The following is a 19542-nucleotide window of genomic DNA, read 5'->3' on the forward strand; positions in this document are numbered from 1 at the left end:
GATAGAGTGGATGTGGAGAGGATGTTTCCTGTAGTGGGGGAGTCTAGGACCAGAGAACACAGATAGAGTGGATGTGGAGAGGATGTTTTCTATAGTGGGGGAGTCTAGGACCAGAGGACACAGGTAGAGTGGATGTGGAGAGGATGTTTCCTATACTGGGGGAGTCTAGGACCAGAGGACACCGATAGAGTGGATGTGGAGAGGATGTTCCCTATAGTGGGGGAGTGTAGGACCAGAGGGCACAGATAGAGTGGATGTGGAGAGGATGTTTCCTATAGTGGGGGAGTGTAGGACCAGAGGGCACAGATAGAGTGGATGTGGAGAGGATGTTTCCTATCGTGGGGGAGTCTAGGACCAGAGGACACAGATAGAGTGGATGTGGAGAGGATGTTTCCAATAGTGGGGGAGTCTAGGACCAGAGGACACAGATAGAGTGGATGTGGAGAGGATGTTTCCAATAGTGGGGGAGTCTAGGACCAGAGGACACAGATAGAGTGGATGTGGAGAGGATGTTTCCAATAGTGGGGGAGTCTAGGACCAGAGGACACAGATAGAGTGGATGTGGAGAGGATGTTTCCAATAGTGGGGGAGTCTAGGACCAGAGGACACAGACAGAGTGGATGTGGAGAGGATGTTTCCTATAGTGGGGGGGAGTCTGGGACCAGAGGACTGAGATTCAGTGAATGTGGAGAGGATGTTTCCCATAGTGGGGGAGTCTAGGATCAGAGGACACCGATAGAGTGGATGTGGAGAGGATGCTTCCTATAGTGGGGGAGTCTAGGACCAGTGGACACAGATGGAGTGGATGTGGAGAGGATGTTTCCTATAGTGGGGGAGTCTAGGACCAGAGGACACAGATGGAGTGGATGTGGAGAGGATGTTTCCTATAGTGGGGGAGTCTAGGACCAGAGGACACAGATAGAGTGGATGTGGAGAGGATGTTTCCTATCGTGGGGAAGTCTAGGACCAGAGGACACAGATAGAGTGGATGTGGAGAGGATGTTTCCTATAGTGGGGGAGTCTAGGACCAGAGGACACAGATAGAGTGGATGTGGAGAGGATGTTTCCTACAGTGGGGGAGTCTAGGATCAGAGGACACAGATAGAGTGGATGTGGAGAGGATGTTTCCTACAGTGGGGGAGTCTAGGACCAGAGGACACAGATAGAGTGTATGTGGAGAGCAAGTTTCCTGTAGTGGGGGAGTCTAGGACCAGAGGACACAGATAGAGTGGATGTGGAGAGGATGTTTCCTATAGTGGGGGAGTCTAGGACCAGAGGACACAGATAGAGTGGATGTGGAGAGGATGTTTCCTACAGTGGGGGAGTCTAGGATCAGAGGACACAGATAGAGTGGATGTGGAGAGGATGTTTCCTACAGTGGGGGAGTCTAGGACCAGAGGACACAGATAGAGTGTATGTGGAGAGCAAGTTTCCTGTAGTGGGGGAGTCTAGGACCAGAGGACACAGATAGAGTGGATGTGAAGAGGATGTTTCCTATAGTGGGGGAGTCTAGGACCAGAGGACAAAGATAGAGTTGATGTGGAGAGGATGTTTCCTATCGTGGGGGAGTCTAGGACCAGAGGACACAGATAGAGTGGATGAGGAGAGGATGTTTCCTATCGTGGGGGAGTCTGGGATCAGAGGACACAGATAGAGTGGATGTGGAGAGGATGTTTCCTATAGTGGGGGAGTCTAGGACCAGAGGACACAGATAGAGTGGATGTGGAGAGGATGTTTCCTACAGTGGGGGAGTCTAGGATCAGAGGACACAGATAGAGTGGATGTGGAGAGGATGTTTCCTACAGTGGGGGAGTCTAGGACCAGAGGACACAGATAGAGTGTATGTGGAGAGCAAGTTTCCTGTAGTGGGGGAGTCTAGGACCAGAGGACACAGATAGAGTGGATGTGAAGAGGATGTTTCCTATAGTGGGGGAGTCTAGGACCAGAGGACAAAGATAGAGTTGATGTGGAGAGGATGTTTCCTATCGTGGGGGAGTCTAGGACCAGAGGACACAGATAGAGTGGATGAGGAGAGGATGTTTCCTATCGTGGGGGAGTCTGGGATCAGAGGACATAGCCTCAGAGTAAAACGCCGTCCTTTGGAGGTCAGAAATGCGGAGGAGTTTCTTTAGCCAGAGGATGGTGAATCGGTGCTATTATGGCTGTGAAGGACGAGTCATTTGGGGATATTTAAAGCAGAGGTTGCTAGGTTCTGGATTAGTCAGGGTGTCAATGGTCAAGGGGAGAAGGCTGGAGAATGGGGACGCGGGGGATAGTAAATTAGCCATGGTGGAGCAGACTCGATGGGCTGAATGGCCTATATCTGCTCCTGGGATTGATGGATTCATGACGGTATTATGAAACATATTCAGGATTGTGAAAGTAAGTCAGTCTCAGTACTGGACTTTCAAAAACCGCGAACAGCTTCGCTTGGTTCCCTCGTGTTCCGCAGGGAGAACGTCGTTTTACACGTGGATGACTCCAGATCCACGGTGCGGAAGGCTGAGAACTGCCTGATCAGTTCTGGAGCAGTGAGAGAAACATCCACGCATTTTATCAGTTAATAAAAATGTAGAAAATCGCAAGGGAGGGAGCCATTCAGTCTTGTGCGTGAAGAATTGTTGACACTAATCAGTTCAGAGTTAGGTTCATTATTACTGACTGAAGCTGTGAAATTTGTTGTTTTGTGACAGCAGCACAGCCTTACATAAAAATTACTATCAATTGAAACAGTGTGTAAATACTGTAGCCCAAAAGAAAGCTTCCTTAAGCTTTTCTTCGCCAGGAGGTAGTGGGAATAAGCTCCCACTACTCCCCCCCGCCCCCGAAATGCTCCCAATGGCGTGCACCTCAAACAGCCCCTGACAACGCAGTCCAGCTCCTGGCTGAGCTACTGACAGAAGGGGCAAAGGCGGGTTACTGGCCTAAATCCAGTCAGTTCGGGCAGCTCATCTCGGAGAAGGAGAACCGATCTGAAAGCTCCACTGCCTGGCGGCTCTGGGGAGGCCTCAGGAGTCAGCCCCGATGAAAATCCGGAGCTGGAGTTCCTAAGGCTGTCCTACGTTGAGTTCGACACTGACTGGCAACTCCCCTGACACTGCCGGTACCAATCTGTATCGGTCTCCGCCGTTCCTCTGGGTTCATCAGCTGCGTTGGGGGGTAGCCTGCCTTATCGCACTGGCCTGGTTTGCATATCTACACAGCTAGGACGCAGCATGCACTGTCGACCTGGACCAACAGCGGCTGGAATGAGAAGAAGGAATATCTCCTCTTTAGCCAGGGAGTGGTGAATCTGTGGAATTCTTTGCCACAGGCAGCTGTGGAAGCCAAGTCTTTATGTATATTTAAGGCAGAGGCTGATAGATTCTTGATTGGTCAGGGCATGAAGGGATACGGGGAGCAGGCAGGAAACTGGGGCTGAGAGGAAAGTTGGATCAGCCACGATGAAATGGTGGAGTAGATTCAATGGGCCGAATGGCCTAATCTGTTCCTATATCTTATGGTCTTATGAGGGTCGTTTATGATTGATATGAAGGGAACACATACCAATCCTCACAGAGGGATCAGAAGTGGAGAGAGTGAGCAGTTTCAAGTTCCTGGGTGTCAGGATCTCTGAGCAGCTAGCCTGGTCCCAGCATTTCAATGCAGCTATGAAGAAACCGTTTCCTCAGTTAGTAATGTAATTAAGAAATGGCAGTTAACAGGAACGGTGGAGGTCAAGTTGAGGTCTGGAAGACCAAGAAAACTTTCCCAGAGAACTTCTTGTAGGATTGCTAGAAAGGCAGATCAAAACCTCCGTTTGACTGCAAAAGACCTTCGGGAAGTTTTAGCCGACTCTGGAGCGGTGGTGCACTGTTCTACAGTCGGCCCTCCTTATCCGCGAATTCAACCAACCGCGAAAACCCGGAAGTGCTCTTCCAGCACTTGTTCGAGCATGTACAGACTTTCTTTTCTTGTCATTATTCCCTAAACAATGCAGTATAACAACTATTTTACACAGCATTTACATTGTATTAGGTATTATAAGTAATCCAGAGATGATTTAAAGTATACGGGAGGATGTGTGTGGGTTATCGTGGACCGGGATCAAAAAAAATTGGAAGTTCTCTTACTAAGTAAGTCGGAAGAGGTACATTTTTTAGCATCAGTTAGTCAAACGTTTGTCTTAGCATATAGCATATATTTTACCTTTCTCTGCATATAAAACACTTAAGAACATATGTTTCAGCGCCAGGCTCAGGAACAGAAGCTCCCGCATTCAATGTAGTGACCGATCACTCCCAAGCGCGCTCTCCACCGTGCTGGGTTGATGTGGAGGATCAAAACCCCAAAACCCAATAATTAAACCACTGTATTGCTTAGTAATAATTGTAGCTTTCATTGGGTCAGAGCCTTTCTCACTTTATCCTTTAAAATTGTTCCGATCGTTGACCGACGTAGCCTAACGCTTTTACAATGACCGATGGCGTTTCACCACTTTCCGATCGCTTTGTTATTTCCACTTTATTTTCAATCGTGATCGTGATTATTTTCGTGAACAGAAAACACTGCGGATTCAGAGCTCTACCACCGGGTCCTAATGTCCCCCGCACTGCGACAGGTTAAATAAGGTCTGGGGTTCCGCTGGGTCCCAAGGTCCACCGCATTGAGACAGGTTGAATAAGGGACTTGAGCATCCGCGAATGTTGGTATCCGCGAGGAGTCTTGGAACCAATCCCTCGCGGATAAGGAGGGCCGACTGTACTGTGCAGCGACACCTGCACAAATATGACCTTCATGGAAGAGTCATCAGAAGAAAACCTTTCCTGCGCCCTCACCACAAAATTCAGCGTCAGAAGTTTGCAAAGGATCATCTAAACAAGCCTAATGCATTTTGGAAACAAATCCTGTCGACTGATGAAGTTAAAATAGAACTTCTTGGCCGCAATGAACAAAGGTATGTTTGGAGGATTTAATGAAAATAACAGCTCTCCAAACTGTTAAGCACGGGGGTGGATCGATCATGCTTTGGGCTTGTGTTGCAGCCAGTGACACGGGGAACATTTCACTGGTAGAGTGAAGAATGAATTCAATTAAATACCAGCAAATTCTGGAAGCAAACATCACACCGTCTGTAAAAAAGCTGAAGATGAAAAGAGGATGGCTTCTACAACAGGATAATGATCCTAAACACACCTCAAAATCCACAATGGACTACCTCAAGAGGCTCAAGCTGAAGGTTTTGCCATGGTCCTCGCAGTCCCCTGACCTAAACATCATCGAAAATCTGTGGATAGACCTCAAGAGAACAGTGCCTGCAAGACGGTCCAAGAATCTCACAGAACTAGAAGCCTTTTGTGAGGAAGAATGGGCGAAAATCCCCCAAACGAGAATTGAAAGACTCTTAGCTGGCTACAGAAAGTGTTTACAAGCTGTGATACTTGCTAAAGGGGGTGTTACTAAGTACTGACCATGCAGGGTGCCCAAACTTTTGCTTCAGGGCCTTTTCCATTTTTGTTATTTTGAAACTTTTTAATATTTTGAAACTATTTTAATAACATTTTTGTTATTTGTAAAAGACGGAACTAAAAAAGTAATCTTGCTTAAAATATTAAAGAAATGTGTCATCTTTGACTTCATGCCTTTTGGAAATCAGGTCATCTTTTACTCACTTAGCTATTCACAGTAACAGAGATTTTGACCGGGGTGCCCAAACTTTTGCATCCCACTGTATATACTTACTGTAACTCACTGTTTTATCCTATATGATCAAGTATTGCATTGTACTGCTGCCGCTAAGCTAACAAATTTCACGATGTGCCGGTGATATTAAACCTGATTCTGGTTTTGCTTTCTTGAGTCAATGCCTCTTGAAGATGTCCTCGATGATGTGCCCAAGGTGAGATGGCTGACCCTAGTTTCTCGGCCTCACTCTGCAGTACGGTGGTGAAGTACAGTACACGTTATGTCAACACCATCAGCTTCACATCAAAGTTCAAAGTAAATTCATTATCAACGTTATGTATATTCTACAAAATCTAGTGGATATGCCCCAGTCCATCATGGGTATATCCTCCCCACCTGAGCACATCTACATGGAGCGTTGTCACAGGAAAGCAGCATCCATCATCAGGGACCCCCACCACCCAGGACATGCTCTCTTCTCACTGCTGCCATCAGGAAGGAGGTACAGGAGCCTCAGGTCCCACACCACCAGGTTCAGGAACAGTTATTACACCTCACCCATCAGGCTCCTGAACCAGTGAGGATAACCTCAACTCTGAACTGATTCCATCGGGAAGGAGGTACAGGAGCCTCAGGTCCCACACCACCAGGTTCAGGAACAGTTATTACCCCTCACCCATCAGGCTCCTGAACCACTGAGGATAACCTCAACTCTGAACTGATTCCATCGGGAAGGAGGTACAGGAGCCTCAGGTCCCACACCACCAGGTTCAGGAACAGTTATTACCCCTCAACCATCAGGCTCCTGAACCAGAGGGGATAACCTCAACTCTGAACTGATTCCATCGGGAAGGAGGTACAGGAGCCTCAGGTCCCACACCACCAGGTTCAGGAACAGTTATTACACCTCAACCATCAGGCTCCTGAACCAGTGAGGATAACCTCAACTCTGAACTGATTCCATCGGGAAGGAGGTACAGGAGCCCCAGGACCCACACCACCAGGTTCAGGAACAGTTATTACCCCTCAACCATCAGGCTCCTGAACCAGTGAGGATAACCTCAACTCTGAACTGATTCCATCGGGAAGGAGGTACAGGAGCCTCAGGACCCACACCACCAGGTTCAGGAACAGTTATTACCCCTCAGCCATCAGGCTCCTGAACCAGTGAGGATAACCTCAACTCTGAACTGATTCCATCGGGAAGGAGGTACAGGAGCCTCAGGTCCCACACCACCAGGTTCAGGAACAGTTATTACCCCTCAACCATCAGGCTCCTGAACCAGTGAGGATAACCTCAACTCTGAACTGATTCCATCGGGAAGGAGGTACAGGAGCCTCAGGACCCACACCACCAGGTTCAGGAACAGTTATTACCCCTCAGCCATCAGGCTCCTGAACCAGTGAGGATAACCTCAACTCTGAACTGATTCCATCGGGAAGGAGGTACAGGAGCCTCAGGTCCCACACCACCAGGTTCAGGAACAGTTATTACCCCTCAACCATAAGGCTCCTGAACCAGTGAGGATAACCTCAACTCTGAACTGATTCCATCGGGAAGGAGGTACAGGAGCCTCAGGTCCCACACCACCAGGTTCAGGAACAGTTATTACCCCTCAACCATCAGGCTCCTGAACCAGTGAGGATAACCTCAACTCTGAACTGATTCCATCGGGAAGGAGGTACAGGAGCCTCAGGTCCCACACCACCAGGTTCAGGAACAGTTATTACCCTCAACCATCAGGCTCCTGAACCAGTGAGGATAACCTCAACTCTGAACTGATTCCATCGGGAAGGAGGTACAGGAGCCTCAGGACCCACACCACCAGGTTCAGGAACAGTTATTACCCCTCAACCATCAGGCTCCTGAACCAGTGAGGATAACCTCAACTCTGAACTGATTCCATCAGGAAGGAGGTACAGGAGCCTCAGGTCCCACACCACCAGGTTCAGGAACAGTTATTACCCCTCAACCATCAGGCTCCTGAACCAGAGGGGATAACCTCAACTCTGAACTGATTCCATCAGGAAGGAGGTACAGGAGCCTCAGGTCCCACACCACCAGGTTCAGGAACAGTTATTACCCCTCAACCATCAGGCTCCTGAACCAGTGAGGATAACCTCAACTCTGAACTGATTCCATCGGGAAGGAGGTACAGGAGCCTCAGGTCCCACACCACCAGGTTCAGGAACAGTTATTACCCCTCAACCATCAGGCTCCTGAACCAGTGAGGATAACCTCAACTCTGAACTGATTCCATCGGGAAGGAGGTACAGGAGTCTCAGGTCCCACACCACCAGGTTCAGGAACAGTTATTACCCCTCAACCATCAGGCTCCTGAACCAGAGGGGATAACCTCAACTCTGAACTGATTCCATCGGGAAGGAGGTATAGGAGCCTCAGGTCCCACACCACCAGTTTCAGGAACAGTTATTACCCCTCAACCATCAGGCCCCTGAACCAGTGAGGATAACCTCAACTCTGAACTGATTCCATCGGGAAGGAGGTACAGGAGCCTCAGGTCCCACACCACCAGGTTCAGGAACAGTTATTACCCCTCAACCATCAGGCCCCTGAACCAGTGAGGATAACCTCAACTCTGAACTGATTCCATCGGGAAGGAGGTACAGGAGCCTCAGGTCCCACACCACCAGGTTCAGGAACAGTTATTACCCCTCAACCATCAGGCTCCTGAACCAGAGGGGATAACCTCAACTCTGAACTGATTCCATCGGGAAGGAGGTACAGGAGCCTCAGGTCCCACACCACCAGGTTCAGGAACAGTTATTACCCCTCAACCATCAGGCCCCTGAACCAGTGAGGATAACCTCAACTCTGAACTGATTCCATCGGGAAGGAGGTACAGGAGCCTCAGGTCCCACACCACCAGGTTCAGGAACAGTTATTACCCCTCAACCATCAGGCCCCTGAACCAGTGAGGATAACCTCAACTCTGAACTGATTCCATCGGGAAGGAGGTACAGGAGCCTCAGGTCCCACACCACCAGGTTCAGGAACAGTTATTACCCCTCAACCATCAGGCTCCTGAACCAGTGAGGATAACCTCAACTCTGAACTGATTCCATCGGGAAGGAGGTACAGGAGCCTCAGGTCCCACACCACCGGGTTCAGGAACAGTTATTACCCCTCAACCATCAGGCTCCTGAACCAGAGGGGATAACCTCAACTCTGAACTGATTCCATCGGGAAGGAGGTACAGGAGCCTCAGGTCCCACACCACCAGGTTCAGGAACAGTTATTACCCCTCAACCATCAGGCTCCTGAACCAGAGGGGATAACCTCAACTCTGAACTGATTCCATCGGGAAGGAGGTACAGGAGCCTCAGGACCCACACCAGCAGGTTCAGGAACAGTTATTACCCCTCAACCATCAGGCTCCTGAACCAGTGAGGATAACCTCAACTCTGAACTGATTCCATCGGGAAGGAGGTACAGGAGCCTCAGGTCCCACACCACCAGGTTCAGGAACAGTTATTACCCCTCAACCATCAGGTTCCTGAACCAGTGAGGATAACCTCAACTCTGAACTGATTCCATCGGGAAGGAGGTACAGGAGCCTCAGGTCCCACACCACCAGGTTCAGGAACAGTTATTACCCCTCAACCATCAGGCTCCTGAACCAGAGGGGATAACCTCAACTCTGAACTGATTCCATCGGGAAGGAGGTACAGGAGCCTCAGGTCCCATACCACCAGGTTCAGGAACAGTTATTACCCCTCAACCATCAGGCTCCTGAACCAGTGAGGATAACCTCAACTCTGAACTGATTCCATCGGGAAGGAAGTACAGGAGCCTCAGGTCCCACACCACCAGGTTCAGGAACAGTTATTACCCCTCAAACATCAGGCTCCTGAACCAGTGAGGATAACCTCAACTCTGAACTGATTCCATCGGGAAGGAGGTACAGGAGCCTCAGGTCCCACACCACCAGGTTCAGGAACAGTTATTACCCTCAACCATCAGGCTCCTGAACCAGTGAGGATAACCTCAACTCTGAACTGATTCCATCGGGAAGGAAGTACAGGAGCCTCAGGTCCCACACCACCAGGTTCAGGAACAGTTATTACCCCTCAACCATCAGGCTCCTGAACCAGTGAGGATAACCTCAACTCTGAACTGATTCCATCGGGAAGGAGGTACAGGAGCCTCAGGTCCCACACCACCAGGTTCAGGAACAGTTATTACCCTCAACCATCAGGCTCCTGAACCAGTGAGGATAACCTCAACTCTGAACTGATTCCATCGGGAAGGAGGTACAGGAGCCTCAGGTCCCACACCACCGGGTTCAGGAACAGTTATTACCCCTCAACCATCAGGCTCCTGAACCAGAGGGGATAACCTCAACTCTGAACTGATTCCATCGGGAAGGAGGTACAGGAGCCTCAGGTCCCACACCAGCAGGTTCAGGAACAGTTATTACCCCTCAACCATCAGGCTCCTGAACCAGAGGGGATAACCTCAACTCTGAACTGATTCCATCGGGAAGGAGGTACAGGAGCCTCAGGTCCCACACCACCGGGTTCAGGAACAGTTATTACCCCTCAACCATCAGGCTCCTGAACCAGAGGGGATAACCTCAACTCTGAACTGATTCCATCGGGAAGGAGGTACAGGAGCCTCAGGTCCCACACCACCAGGTTCAGGAACAGTTATTACCCCTCAACCATAAGGCTCCTGAACCAGTGAGGATAACCTCAACTCTGAACTGATTCCATCGGGAAGGAGGTACAGGAGCCTCAGGTCCCACACCACCAGGTTCAGGAACAGTTATTACCCCTCAACCATCAGGCTCCTGAACCAGAGGGGATAACCTCAACTCTGAACTGATTCCATCGGGAAGGAGGTACAGGAGCCTCAGGTCCCACACCACCAGGTTCAGGAACAGTTATTACCCCTCAACCATCAGGCTCCTGAACCAGTGAGGATAACCTCAACTCTGAACTGATTCCATCGGGAAGGAGGTACAGGAGCCTCAGGACCCACACCACCAGGTTCAGGAACAGTTATTACCCCTCAACCATCAGGCTCCTGAACCAGTGAGGATAACCTCAACTCTGAACTGATTCCATCAGGAAGGAGGTACAGGAGCCTCAGGTCCCACACCACCAGGTTCAGGAACAGTTATTACCCCTCAACCATCAGGCTCCTGAACCAGAGGGGATAACCTCAACTCTGAACTGATTCCATCGGGAAGGAAGTACAGGAGCTTCAGGTCCCACACCACCAGGTTCAGGAACAGTTATTACCCCTCAACCATCAGGCTCCTGAACCAGTGAGGATAACCTCAACTCTGAACTGATTCCATCGGGAAGGAGGTACAGGAGCCTCAGGTCCCACACCACCGGGTTCAGGAACAGTTATTACCCCTCAACCATCAGGCTCCTGAACCAGTGAGGATAACCTCAACTCTGAACTGATTCCATCGGGAAGGAAGTACAGGAGCCTCAGGTCCCACACCACCAGGTTCAGGAACAGTTATTACCCCTCAACCATCAGGCTCCTGAACCAGTGAGGATAACCTCAACTCTGAACTGATTCCATCGGGAAGGAGGTACAGGAGCCTCAGGTCCCACACCACCAGGTTCAGGAACAGTTATTACCCTCAACCATCAGGCTCCTGAACCAGTGAGGATAACCTCAACTCTGAACTGATTCCATCGGGAAGGAGGTACAGGAGCCTCAGGTCCCACACCACCGGGTTCAGGAACAGTTATTACCCCTCAACCATCAGGCTCCTGAACCACAGGGGATAACCTCAACTCTGAACTGATTCCATCGGGAAGGAGGTACAGGAGCCTCAGGTCCCACACCAGCAGGTTCAGGAACAGTTATTACCCCTCAACCATCAGGCTCCTGAACCAGAGGGGATAACCTCAACTCTGAACTGATTCCATCGGGAAGGAGGTACAGGAGCCTCAGGACCCACACCAGCAGGTTCAGGAACAGTTATTACCCCTCAACCACAGGCTCCTGAACCAGTGAGGATAACCTCAACTCTGAACTGATTCCATCGGGAAGGAGGTACAGGAGCCTCAGGTCCCACACCACCAGGTTCAGGAACAGTTATTACCCCTCAACCATCAGGTTCCTGAACCAGTGAGGATAACCTCAACTCTGAACTGATTCCATCGGGAAGGAGGTACAGGAGCCTCAGGTCCCACACCACCAGGTTCAGGAACAGTTATTACCCCTCAACCATCAGGTTCCTGAACCAGTGAGGATAACCTCAACTCTGAACTGATTCCATCGGGAAGGAGGTACAGGAGCCTCAGGTCCCACACCACCAGGTTCAGGAACAGTTATTACCCCTCAACCATCAGGCTCCTGAACCAGTGAGGATAACCTCAACTCTGAACTGATTCCATCGGGAAGGAGGTACAGGAGCCTCAGGTCCCACACCACCAGGTTCAGGGACAGTTATTACCCCTCAACCATCAGGCTCCTGAACCAGTGAGGATAACCTCAACTCTGAACTGATTCCATCGGGAAGGAGGTACAGGAGCCTCAGGTCCCACACCACCAGGTTCAGGAACAGTTATTACCCCTCAACCATCAGGCTCCTGAACCAGAGGGGATAACCTCACTTGCCGCATCTTTGAAATGTTCCCATAAGCTATGGACTCACTTTCAAAGACTCTTCATCTCGTGTTCTCAATATGTATTGCTTATTAATTATTATTATTATTCTCCTTTTTTCCTTTCGTATTTGCACAGTTTGTTGTCTTCTCCACACTCTCCTCCCAGCTGGTGCGGCCTTCCATTGATTCTGCATAATTGATTTATGTTTTATTTTACTCATTACTATTATACTTTTCTCTCTCTGTATTGCATTGAACTGCTACTAAGTTAACCAATTTCACGTCACATGCCGGTGTTAATAAACCAGATTCTGAGTCGGATTTTGAATCTGAACTGGGGTTGGGGTGGGGGAGCCTCAATCTCCTCAGGAAGTGGAGGCACGGCTGTGGTTTCTTGAACTAAGATATGATAAGATAAAACTTTATTTATCCCGAAGGAAATTATTGTTGCAAGGTTGCTGAGTCAGAAAGATAGACTTTAAAATAGAGAACGTAAGTATTGAGGAACAAACTGTGCGTTAGAAAGTGACAGTGCAAGGTACAGGAGTGCAGTGAAAGGGAGGAGGAGTTGTGGAGTCTGATAGGGTCTCCTGCGGCGTTCAGCGGGGCACCTCGCTGGTCAGCCTGTTACTAAAGGTGCTCCTCTCTTTGTCCAGTATGTCAGGGAAGGGTGAGAGGGATTGTCCATAACGCTCCGTAGCTGCTGCAGCATTCTCCTCTCAGACACCTGTGAGTCCAGTTCCACCCCAGAACCGAACCAGCCTTCCTGACGAGCTCGTCGATCCTCTGGGCCCCGGCAGACCACAGCGTAGGGTAGAATGCCGACCACCAATGAGCCGTAGAACATCGACCGCACAGGACTGCAGGCGTTGAGAGACCGCAGCCTCCTCGCGAATTACAGTCCCTTCTTGTACAGAGCCCAGCCCCTGGACTTTTAGTCCAGTCCAGGTGAGTTTGCAGGTATCTGCAGTCCTGGACAACTCCCACATCCGTTGCCTTGATGGAGATGGGTGACTTTCCTTCCTGGGCTCCACCACCAACTCCTCCTAAAGAGGTGGTTGAATCTGTTGTGAGAAAGAGTGAGAACTTTAGAGATTACTGTCGAGATCTGTTTTCAGTGCGACACGGGTCTTCTTCCATGGAACAGCCAAATTAAACCCACTGTGATTCAGTGCTGAAAAAACATGAAATCTTCTGCTTAATACTTTTTATAGGCACTGTAAGCTTGTTGTCGAGGGGCAATAACTTATTTATGAACTTGTGGTGTGGTACCTAAGGCTCCTGTACCCACCCTCGTCTGATGGCAGCAACAAGAAGAGAGCATGACCTGGGTGACGAGGGGTCGTTGATGGTCGGACTGCACCGTGTACTGTTAGACTTTTCGGCCCCTTTACCGAAGAAAAGCTGTGCTGGCCTTCGAGAGGGTCCAGAGGAGGTTCACAAAACTGATCCCAGCAATGACAGGGTTAGCAAATGAGCAGCATTTGATGGCTCTGGGCCTGTAGTCGGTGGAGTTGAGCAGAATGAGGAGGGATCTTATTGAAACCTACCGAATATTGAAAGGAATAAATAGAGTGGATGTGGAGAGGATGTTTCCCATGGTGGAGGAGTCTAGGACCAGAGGACACAGATAGAGTGGATGTGGAGAGGATGTTTCCTATAGTGGGGAGTCTAGGACCAGAGGACACAGATAGAGTGGATGTGGAGAGGATGTTTCCTATAGTGGGGAGTCTAGGACCAGAGGACACAGATAGAGTGGATGTGGAGAGGATGTTTCCTGTAGTGGGGGAGTCTAGGACCAGAGGAAACAGATAGAGTGGATGTGGAGAGGATGTTTCCTATAGTGGGGGAGTCTAGGACCAGAGGACACAGATAGAGTGGATCTGGAGAGGATGTTTCCTATAGTGGGGTGTCTAGGACCAGAGGACACAGATAGAGTGGATGTGGAGAGGATGTTTCCTGTAGTGGGGGAGTCTAGGACCAGAGGAAACAGATAGAGTGGATGTGGAGAGGATGTTTCCTATAGTGGGGGAGTCTAGGACCAGAGGACACAGATAGAGTGGATGAGGAGAGGATGTTTCCTATAGTGGGGGAGTCGAGGACCAGAGGACACAGATAGAGTGGATGTGGAGAGGAAGTTTCCTATAGTGGGGGAGTCTAGGACAAGAGGGCACAGATAGAGTGGATGTGGAGAGGATATTGATGATAGTGGGGGAGTCTCGGACCAGAGGACACAGATAGAGTGGATGTGGAGAGGATGTTTCCTATAGTGGGGGAGTCTAGGACCAGAGGACACAGATAGAGTGGATGTGGAGAGGATGTTTCCTATACTGGGGAGTCTAGGACCAGAGGACACAGCCTCAGGATAGAAGGACGGCCATTTAGAACAGAGATGAGGAGGAATGTCGTTAGCCAGAGGGTGGTGAATCTATGGAATTCACTGCCACAGACAGGTGTGCAGCCTCGGTCACTAGTCATATTTAAAGCCGAGGTTGGTAGGTTTCGATTAGTAAGGGTGTTGAAGGTCACGGGGAGAAGGCTGGAGAATTGCATTGACAGCAACAGTAAATCAGCCAGGATGGAATGGCGGAGCAGAATCGATGGGCTGAGTGGGTAATTCTGCTCCTCTGTCTTATGGTCTCATCTCTTGCTTTGTGCTCAGCCGCACAACTACCAGATCTGGAAGGGCGGTCTCAAAATGCTCCCCTTTGCCCCCCTGAAAGCCTGACCTCGGCAATCTGTGTCATACCCACCCAGACACGTTGCATATTTTGCTTGGTTACATCGTTCAAATAGATTTTTTGAGAGACATCCTGGATTTGAACTGTGCGAAATGTTTGATTTATCCTGTCTCTCGCAGTTGTGGCCAAGCATTAAGTACCTGCCTTGCCGAGGCGTGGTGTGAATTGTAATGCTCCGTGCGCTCTGGAAATCTGATCGTCTCTCTCCTCGGTGACAGCTGAGTGAAGCTCATACCTGAACTGGAGAGGCTGTCAGTGCCTCGGGATACGCCGGGTTATTGATGAGCAAGAGGCCAAGCCACGACACAGCATGCATCACTTCCAAACGACGTTTGCGAGCGAAACCTCAGTGTGGAGCTGCTCGTTTCGATAGGGAGTTCCTTCTCAGCTCACACCCACTCATCCAGGCTCTTGGGGAGCATTTGCGTGATTTCATGAACACGAGAGATTCTGCAAATCCAGAGCAACACACACAGAATGCTGGGGGACCTCAGCAGGCCGGGGAGCGTCTACGGAAGTGAATAAACAGTCGATGTTTCGAGCCGAAAGCCTTCATCAGGACTGGAAAGGAAGTGGGGGGTTTGGGCAGATCCCTGAATAAAAAAAGGTGGAGGGAGGGGAAGAAGCACGAAATCATGACGGTGTGCGGGGGAAAGTATGTGGGGAGGGGAGGGGGATAAAGTGAGAAGCTGGGAGTGATAGATAGAAGGCTGAAGAAGGAATAACAGGAGAGGACGGAAGAAAGGAAAGGAGCTGAGGAACAAGGGGGAGGTGGGGAAGAGGGTACAGGGCCACGGGAAACGGGAAATGATTACTACGTGTTAGAGGAATTGATGGTGATACCATAAAGTTGTGTTGGATCTGGACAATGACCTGTGTTACAGATCCTGAGGGAATGAGACAGACAGTCCTGTGTAGAAGTCTTAGGCACATATATAGTATCTTGCGAGGGTGCCTAAGACTTTTGCACAGTACTGTAGTAATTGTATGTATCGCGCTGTACTGCTGTCACAAAAAAAACAAATTTCACGACGTGTGTGCGTGATGATAAACCTGATTCTGATCTGGGTCTCTATTGTGGACTGAGAGTGGGAAGGGGGCAGGGAGAGGGGAATCACGGTTGGGAAAAGGGGAAGGGAGAGGGGAGGGAGCGGGAAGTACCAGAGAGACATTCTGTAATAGATAGATACTTTATTGATGCCAAATGGAAATTACAGTGTCACAGTAACATTACAAGTGCACAGATATACAAATATTAGAAGAGAAGTAAGAAAGAATAAAAAATAATTTACCTCTAACAGGAGGGGGGGGGTCATCACTTCCCCGGCTGTAGGTTGACTCATTACAGAGCCAAATGACCGAGGGTCAGAATGACTTCATACATCGCCCTTCGGAGCAGCACAGTTGTCTTAGTCTGTTACTGACGATGCTCCTCTGTTCAGCCAAGGTGGCATGCAGAGGGTGAGAAACATTGTCCAGAATTGCCAGGATTTTCCGTAGGGTCCTTTGTTCTACCACGGCCTCCAGTGTGTCCAGTTTGACTCCTATAGCAGAGCCAGACTCTCTAATCAGTTTATTGAGCCTGTTATCACCCATGTTGATGCCATTGCCCCAGCACACCACCGCATAGAAGATTGTACTGGTGACAACTGACCGATAGAGCATGTGAAGGAGAAGCCTACATGCTCCAGTGGACCACAGTCTCTATTGCTGAGTGATCAGAGAATTTCTGCAGGTGGAATGATCAATGAATCAATTACTTGGAATCAAAAGTCCTTGCCTGGTGTCTGCCGCCGCCCACCCCTGACACTCCTTCTCTGCCACACCACGATGCTCCCCCCTCACCATCCTTCACTCCCGCCAGATTCACAGACTTGCTCTCTGCTCCACGTTGACAAGAACAGTACTGTGCAAAAGTCTCGGCACCCTACTGTATATGCGTCCCTAAGGGTTTCGCACAGTGCTGTAGTTGAAGGCAAAATGGTGGATGCTGGAACCAAATCCCAGAATACCTCAGGAGTCTAGACAGCTTCTGTGGGCTCAGAGGCAGCAGTGTGGCTCAGCAGTTAACACGACGCTAACAGTGCCAGCGAGCCAGATTTGATTCCTGTTGTTGTCTGTAAGGGAATCTTTCCCGTTTCCTGTCGCTGTCTGTAAGGGAATCGTTCCCGTTTCCTGCCGGTGTCTATAAGGGATTGTACGTTCTCCCTGGGCCCGCTCAGTTCTTCTCCGGGTGCTCCGGTTTCCTGCCACGCTCCAAAGATGGACCTCATGTGGCTGTAATTGGACAGCGTGGGCACTTTGGGCTGGAGTGGCCTGTCACCGTGTTGTATCTCTAAAATAAAATGATTCAGGCAGATAGAGATTTGATTGAGGAAAGTTCTGACAACAAAGAGGAAGGAGGGGAGATTAGGTTCAGAATCAATATCGGGTTTAATATTAACGGTACATGACAAGAGATTTGTTGTTTTGCAACAGCAGTACATTGCAATAATTTTCTTTAAAAACTAAATCACAATAAGAAATATATTTTTTAAAAATTAGATTAAATAAGTAGTGTAAAAAGAGAAAAATTAGTGAGGTGGTGTTTGATGTCCATTCAGGAATCTGACGGCAGAGGGGATGAAGCTGTTCCTGAATCGTTGAGTTTGTGTCTTCAGGCTCCTGTACCTCCTCCCTGATGGCAGAGGGGGAGAAGCTGTTCCTGAATCGCTGAGTGTGTGTCTTCAGGCTCCTGTACCTCCTCCCTGATGGCAGAGGGGAAGAAGCTGTTCCTGAATCGTTGAGTGTGTGTCTTCAGGCTCCTGTACCCCCTCCCTGATGGCAGAGGGGGAGAAGCTGTTCCTGAATCGCTGAGTGTGTGTCTTCAGGCTCCTGTACCTCCTCCCTGATGGCAGAGGGGAAGAAGCTGTTCCTGAATCGTTAAGTGTGTGTCTTCAGGCTCCTGTACCTCCTCCCTGATGGCAGAGGGGGAGAAGCTGTTCCTGAATCGTTGAGTGTGTGTCTTCAGGCTCCTGTACCCCCTCCCTGATGGCAGAGGGGAAGAATCTGTTCCTGAATCGCTGAGTGTGTGTCTTCAGGCTCCTGTACCTCCTCCCTGATGGCAGAGGGGAAGAAGCTGTTCCTGAATCACTGAGTGTGTGTTTTCAGGCTCCTGTACCTCCTCCCTGACGGCAGAGGGGAAGAAGCTGTTCCTGAATCGTTGAGTGTGTGTCTTCAGGCTCCTGTACCTCCTCCCTGATGGCAGAGGGGGAGAAGCTGTTCCTGAATCGTTGAGTGTGTGTCTCCAGGCTCCTGTACCTCCTCCCTGATGGCAGATGGGAAGAAGCTGTTCCTGAATCGTTGAGTGTGTGTCTTCAGGCTCCTGTACCTCCTCCCTGATGGCAGAGGAGAAGAAGCTGTTCCTGAATCGTTGAGTGTGTGTCTTCAGGCTCCTGTACCTCCTCCCTGATGGCAGAGGAGAAGAAGCTGTTCCTGAATCGCTGAGTGTGTGTCTTCAGGCTCCTGTACCTCCTACCTGATGGTAGCAATGAGAAGAGGGCATGTCCTGGGGGATGCTGGGGAGGCTGGTGCCCGTGATGGAGCTGACTGAGTTTACAATTCTCTGCAGCTCATTTTGATCCTGTTTATTGCCTCCCCCCCCCCCCCCACACCAGAGGGTGATGCAGCCAGTCAGAATTCTCTCCACGGCACCTCTGTAGAAATTTGCAAGTTTTTTTGGTGACAAATCTAATCTCCCCAAACTCCTAGTGAAATATAGCCGCTGTCATGCCTTCTTTGTAATTGCATCGATATGTCGTGGCCAGGACAAATTCTCGGTGATGTTGACAAGCTCAGGCTCAAGATTATTACCAAGGGCTTCACACCCAAGTTATAAATGCCGTGAAAAATTATTTTTCTGCAGCAGGTGTACGATACATTACACAAATGGAATGCAGTTAGGGTGAGAAGGGCAATGTTCAGGATGAGTTTTTACACAGAGAGCAGCTGCCTGCCTGGAATGAACTGCCGGGGCTGATGTTAGAAATCAATATGGCAGAAACGTTCAAGGATTAGGCACAGAAATGCCCAGGAAGTGTTGGCAGAAGGGATTAGCGTAGGTGGGCTTTCGATTACCAAAGTAATTGATATGGGGTGGCACAGTAGCTTTACAGTGCAGACGACCCGGGTTCAGTTCCCGCCGTGGTCTGTAAGGAGTTTGTATGTTTTCCCTGTGGGTTTCGTCGGGGTGCTCCGGTTTCCTGCCGCAGTCCAAAGACGAACTGGTTGGCGGGTGAATTGGTGTCTGTAAGTGGTCCCGTGATAGGATTAAAGATTTCTGGGCGGCGTGGCTCGGAGGGCTGGAAGGGGCTTTTCCACACAGTATCCAGATGAATACATTAATTAAATAATTAATTGTCACGCTATGGGCCTATATTAACATAACCTTAAACTAACAGAGATAAGAGTCACAGAAAAGGCCCTTTGGCCCATCCAGTCTGTGCCAAGCCATTTATACTGTCTAATCCCACTGACGTGCACCTGGACCATTGCCCTC

General features: G+C 49.7%; 1 protein-coding gene across 1 annotated transcript in view; it reads left to right on the plus strand.

Moving 5' to 3' along the window:
• Positions 1 to 19542, plus strand: part of LOC140717871 (pyruvate carboxylase, mitochondrial-like) — a 515736-nt gene that overhangs the window by 477337 nt on the left and 18857 nt on the right. The gene's annotated exons all lie outside the window — the stretch shown is intronic.

The sequence above is a fragment of the Hemitrygon akajei genome, chromosome 28 (genome assembly GCF_048418815.1).
Source record: "Hemitrygon akajei chromosome 28, sHemAka1.3, whole genome shotgun sequence".
In the NCBI taxonomy this organism is placed as follows: Eukaryota; Metazoa; Chordata; class Chondrichthyes; order Myliobatiformes; family Dasyatidae; genus Hemitrygon; species Hemitrygon akajei.